Consider the following 6,499-nt stretch of genomic DNA (forward strand, 5'->3'; position numbering starts at 1 on the left):
GTAATTCAAGGTTTTGTCTTCTCTTTACGAAGCTGTAGCTCTTTCTCCTGTGTGCTTATATAGTGCCCAGGCAGGGTAGGGAGAGGGGCAGCTGGTCCTCCACTGTCAACTATTCATGCTGGTTTCCCCTGAGATACGGGTGTCCTTATCTGGCCAGTGGCTGCTCACCTAGGTCACCTACTTCTAGTCCTGACTATAAGGTCTCTTTAGGCTGAGTTCTCATTCCCTTCTTTCTCCCCTCCCCTCCCTTACCCTCTCCTCCCCTTCCTCCCTCCTTTGCCCGGTCACTGTGTCCTTCTCTGGCTCATGGGAAACATTTTGTTAAACTAACCACTTCAGCATGATGATAAATGTTGGGGGGAATCCCATGCCCTTCTGCTAGGTTATTAGTAGCTTACCTTCTTGGTCCTGCCCCTGCTGGGTGATAGAGAGAGTTGGGCCCTTCAACTCTCTGGGTCCCGGTCAGGAAAGGGACAGCCAGTGTCCTCTGCTTTTAAGCCCTTCAGTCTATCTGGAAACTTCTATGGACATATCCTCTTCCAAGATTTAGTCTGGGATTTGATGCAGGGATCACAGCCACTCACACCAGCATGGAACTCACAGCCTCACCTCTGACATTCCTCTTCTTTCACTAGCCTGGGTTTCTTTCTTAATGTGAACCCACCTTGGGCAGTTAAGTAATCTCTATCTGAGTGTACTTATCTGTATGAGTAGATATGAAGAAAAATTTAGAGCAATTCAAGTATACGCCCAATGATAAAAGGAGAACTGTTATTTCAAATTCAAGTATATGCACAAAGATAGAAGGAGAAATGTTATTTCCAAGTCCAGACACACAGAAGCAGTAAATTTGGTATCACGTGTTATAACATGTGTTCTTGGTTTTCAAAGGGTTAAACTTTGTAGAGTAGTTTACAAAGTGGAACTTTTGTCCGAGTCCCAAATACCTTCCTCTCCTCCAGTGTCCCCAGCACAGTATTGTCACCACAATTCTCCCAGTTGCTTAGGCCAAAAATCTAGGTGTTATTTTTACCTTCTCTCTGTTCCTCATTTTAAAAGATAGATTTCATTTTTGATAAAAGTTTTAGGTTCACAGCAAAGTTGAGCAGAAGGTACAAATGTTTCCATATACCCCTTGTACACCCCCTTAGTCACATCCCTCACAGAGTGGTATGTTTATTACCACCAATGAACCTATACTAACATATCATTACTAACCAGAGTCCATAAATTCCATTAGGGTTCATTGAACTTTGTACATTCTATGAGTTTTGATAAATTTATAATGACATATAAATATATATATGACATATAAAAATATATCCACCATTATGGAATCACACAGGGTAGTTTTATTGCCGTAAAAATCCTCTGTGCTCTCACTATTCATCCCTCCCTCCCGACTAACCCCTTGCAACCACTGATCTTTTTATTATCTCCACAGCTTTGCCTTTTCTAAAATTCCATATAGTTGGAATCAAACAGTATGTAGTCTTTTCAGATGGGCTTCTTTCACTTAGAAATATGCATTTATGGTTCCTCCATGTCTTCTCATAGCTTGATGGATCATTTCTTTTTAGTTCTGAATGATATTCCATTGTTTGCGTATACCATAGTTTAGTTACCACACACCTACTGAGGGTCATCTTGGTTGATTCCAAGTTTTGGTAATTATAAATAGAGCTACTACAAGCATTAGTATGCAGGTTTTTGTGTAGACGTAAGTTTCAACTTCTTTGGGTAAATACCAAAGAGCACAATTACTGGATTTTATGGTAAGAATATGCTTAGATTTATGAGAACCCTCCAAACTGTCTTCCAAAGTAGCTCTACCATTTTGCATTCCCACTGGAAATGAATGAGAGTTCCTGTGGTTCTATATCCTCGTTAACACTTGGTATTGTCAGTGTTCTGAATTTTGGCCATTCTAATAGGTGTATAGTGATATCTCATTATTGTTTTAATTTACATTTCCCTGGTGACTCTGATGTGGATCATCTTTTCGTATGCTTATTTGCCATCTGTGTATCTTCTTTGATGAGGTGTCTGTTAAGGTCTTTGGCCCATTTTTGAATCAGATTTTTCATTTTCTTATTGTTGATTTTTAAGAGTTCTTTGTATATTTCTTAAAGCAGTCTTTTATCAGATTTTTCTTTTGCAAATATTTTCTCCCAGTCTGTGATTTGTCTTCTCATTCACTTAACAGTGAAGCAAAGCAGACATTTTTAATTTTAATGAAGCCTAACATCAATTTTTCATTTCATGGATTCTGCTTTTGGTGTTGTATTTAAAAAGTCATTGCCAAATCCAAGGTCATCTAGATTTTCTCCTGTGTTATCTTCTAGGAGTTTTATAGTTTTGTGTTTTATATTTAGGTCTATGATCCATTTTGAGTTAATTTTTGTAAAGGGTATAAGGTCTATGCCTAAATTCATTTCTTGTTTGACATGTGATTTCCAGTGGTTCCAGCACCCTTTGCTGAAAAGACTATCTTTTGTCCATTGTATTCCCCTTGCTCCTTTGTCAAAGATCAGTTGACTATGTTTATGTGGGTGTATTTTTGGGTTCTTTCTTCTTTTCATTGATCTATGTGTCTGTTCTTTCACCAATCCCATATTGTCTTGATTACTGTAGCTTTACAGCAAATCTGTAAGTTGGGTAATGTCAGTCCTCCAACTTCATTCTTTAATATTGTGTTGGCTATTCTGCATCTTTTCCTTATCCATACAAACTTTGGAATTAAATTGTTGATATCCACAAAATAATGCTGGGATTTTGATTGGGATTGCATTGAATCTATAGATCAAGTTGGGAAGAATTGACATATTGACAATATCAATTCTGCCAATCTATGAACAGAGAACATCTCTCCATGTATTTTATTCTTCTTTGATTTTGTTCAGAGTTTTGATCAAAGTTTTTTATTTTTCCTCATATAAATTTCATACATTTTTGGTTAGATTTTTACATACCTATTTGTATATTTTTGGTGCTAGTGAAAATGATATTGTGTTTTTAAATTCAGATCCCACTTGTTCATTACTGATATATAGGAAAGCAATTGACTGTTTTAGAATTTTTTTTTTTTGGAGTAAAACAGGATCTTCACTGTTAAGTTTATTTCTGAATTGTAAAAATTCTGTCTCCATGTTTTACCTGTATTACCATGGTTTTCTCTTCTTTTCCTCTACTCAGTCTTGGCTGCCACAATCAGACAGACAGAAAATGTGAGGACACTTTTTTCTAGCATCTGTAGTGGAAACTTTAGCAGTAGATAGTAACTGCTCAGGTTTGTCAAATAGATGCATCCACATTTTTCACCATAATCCACCTACATAGTCCTTTTTGCTTTTTGAACTTGTCAAACTCATCCTTAATTGGTCTATCCACAAGGAATATTTTGTTTCCTGATCATTGCATAACTGGACGCTTTTCAACATTCAGGTTCAAGTGCTATTTCCTCAAACAGCCTTTTCTGATCACCCCATTTAAATAGTCTCATGCTCATGTCCCCACTGCTGTTCCACTATCTCTTCATCCTGTTTTCTTTCATACCTTCTTTCCACAAATAGTTATTGAATCCCCATATGTGCCACACACTCTCCTGGGCAGTAGTACAATAGAACAAGAGAAATCTGTGCTCCTGTCTCATGGAGCTAACATTCTGGTTAAGGAGACAGACAGGGCTTCCCTGGTGGCGCAGTGGTCGAGAGTCTGCCTGCCGATGCAGGGGATGTGGGTTCGTGCCCCGGTCCGGGAGGATCCTGCATGCCGCGGAGCGGCTGGGCCCATGAGCCATGGCCGCTGAGCCTACGCGTCCGGAGCCTACGCGTCCGGAGCCTGCGCGTCCGGAGCCTGTGCTCTGCAACTGGAGCGGCCGCGGCAGTGAGAGGCCTGCGTACTGAAAAAAAAAAAAAAAAAAAAAAAAAAAAAAAAAAAAAAGTTTCACTGACATGAATCCATGAAAATAAATTAACCTTCCTATCTTGACTGACTCACATTTTGGAAACAGCAACTTCTCATGCCAGAGATGGTATGAGCAGTAGGACTGGGTCAGGGTGAGAAAGTAAGAGCCCAGCAAGAAGGAAGGCAGCGATAGGCCTTTTAATCGTTTTTTGCAGAGCAGTGTGGAGACATTGAGCACAAGCCGAGATTTGTACCAGCCTGGGTTGTGATTCAAGCTCTGTCACTTTACAGATGGGAAGGATGTAACTTCTCCAAACTCAAGTGCTGAGAAATAAGATATAATAGGGAATACTTATAACTCTCTAGTGAGAGGAACTAATGATCTAATGTTTGCCAAAATACTTAAAAGAGCATATAGATAGCACTCAATGAATAACGGTTATTCGTATCAATAACTCTTACATTTAAATCCAAAGAGTTTGGTCTTCTGCAACACCTGAAAAGGGTAATGGAGAGGCTCATAGATCTTACCGTTTTACACCCAATTATTTTATTTTTAAACATCATTTAATTAGCACATGATTTTCCTCCAGAGCTTAGTTTCAGAGTGTGATTTCCTAAGTTGTGGCTTGGACTCATCAGATTCTGGGAAGGCTTCTTAATGAAAGTGAGCCCCAGTCCAGGTACAGAGACATGCTTTGAGCAGAGGTGATCTGAGATGATTATCTCTTAATTGGTGAGCAGGACTGCTTCCCCAGGCTCAGATTTAGCCGGGACACAGCTGTAGTGAGAATGAGCCTCTAGATCATTAAATCTTGTAGTTGAAACCCTTCCACTGTACACTTGAACATTTGACACACACATTTCATCTCTCTTGGCTGTTATTTGGACTTATTAAGCATTTCTGTAACATTGTTTTTTTTCTAAGTTGGCTGCATTTCATTAGCAGTTCCTCACATCACCCTGTGTAAAAGGTGAATACAACGGTCCATGTATTATAGACAAGGAAATGGAGGTCCAAGTAAGCCTAGTGTGGTTTGGCCAAGGACACCAGAAAATTAAGCCCTGGAATTAGCAACTGAGCCCAGAGTGCCTCACTGTCGAGTCATGGTTGACTTTATCAAGGAGACTTTTCTCCATAGATGATTCAATTCAACACATTCAAATAAAACACAAAAATAATGCCTCTCCTCTCCCTAAGAAAAAAAAGAGTTTCATGATTTCATAGTCATAATACTATAGCCAGATTGATCATTCTAAAATTGAATCTGATCAAGTCACGCTTCTATGAAAGCCTGGTTCTGGGTCTCCATTGCCCCGGGATAAAGTCCAATCTCCTTAACGACATACGTGGCCTACTCTGTGCCCTTCTACATCCCTGTTGCCAGTCTGGTTACTCATCCTCTCATTTTCACTTTAGTCATCCTGCAGACTTTCCCTCTCATAATGTGCCTTTGTCTGTAACATGTAGAAAAGAACCTTCTATCTCATTTCTTTTCCTTTAGTTACATGTCACATTTTTCAAGAAGTCTCCCTACATTTCTCAAGGCTGTGTTAGTTAGCCCTTCTGTACACCTCTATTGTACATGAAGTTGGTACCACTTATATCACTAAAATTGTCTTAAATCCATCTTTTCCCTGAGATTGCAATCCCCTTGAGGGCAGTAATTTACCTGCTTCATTGTAGGTCCCCAGTTCCTGGCATAGTTCCTGCAAATAGTAGGGATACAATAAATATGTTTGGATGGTATGAATGAACAATATGCCTTGTGATTTGACATGTTCCATCACGCAGAATTCTAAGGTTACTACCCTTTATGTCAGACTCTGGAATAAATGCCAGAGGTACAATAGGTTATGGTTTGAAGCTTTAATGGTGAAATTGCTGGCAACTACCAAGAGGAAGAGGAGGGGAATGATGAAATTTACCAGTGAGGAAGTTCTGGCTTAAGATACATCTCATCCTGGTCCCTTGGTCTTTTATAGGTGTAATCAGGGTGACCGCATAAGTTGTCCCAACTGGTACAACTTTGTGAGTGGAAATGGGCTGTTGACAATCAGCATAGACCAGGACCATCTGAGGCAAATTGAGTGTATGGTCACTCTAGGTGTATGGATTACCCCAATGTGCTGTTTGTCCTGAGCTCAATTTCTGGTTCAACTGAGCCATGTAATAGGCTCAAAGCTACGGCTGGGTGAGAGATTGCATAGTGGCACTAACTGAAACAGCTAAGGGACGTGGAACAGTCACTTTGCAACATATGGTTTGACAATTCTTTTCCTGAAGTAGCTCTAAACATAGTAGTAGTTCTATCGCAGTGACAGTAGCAGGTGAGAGAGGCAGTTAAGCAGTAGTTCTATTGCTCAGTAAAAGTTTTGGCACCTGGATTTGGACATGAAGAATGCTAACTGGGGAGATGAAAAATTTCCAGATCAACCGAATTGTTCAAAGCTGCCAAGTTGGCCTGAGAACTTCCCTTTGTGAGGGAGATATGAATGATAGCCAAGACCACTCCTTAGCTGGAAAATGCAGTTTAAGCATATGTTTTAAAATGCAATGATTAAAATATTATGTTTTCAGAGCCCTTTAGTG

At 39.6% G+C, this 6,499-nt stretch overlaps 1 non-coding gene across 1 annotated transcript; it reads right to left on the bottom strand.

Moving 5' to 3' along the window:
• Positions 1-3,175: 3,175 nt before the first annotated feature.
• On the bottom strand, positions 3,176-3,308 carry LOC132492827 (small nucleolar RNA SNORA31). The gene has a single exon (XR_009532883.1). It is a non-coding gene; the product is annotated as a small nucleolar RNA SNORA31 (small nucleolar RNA).
• Positions 3,309-6,499: the final 3,191 nt, after the last annotated feature.

This window comes from Mesoplodon densirostris, chromosome 6 (genome assembly GCF_025265405.1).
Source record: "Mesoplodon densirostris isolate mMesDen1 chromosome 6, mMesDen1 primary haplotype, whole genome shotgun sequence".
In the NCBI taxonomy this organism is placed as follows: domain Eukaryota; kingdom Metazoa; phylum Chordata; class Mammalia; order Artiodactyla; family Ziphiidae; genus Mesoplodon; species Mesoplodon densirostris.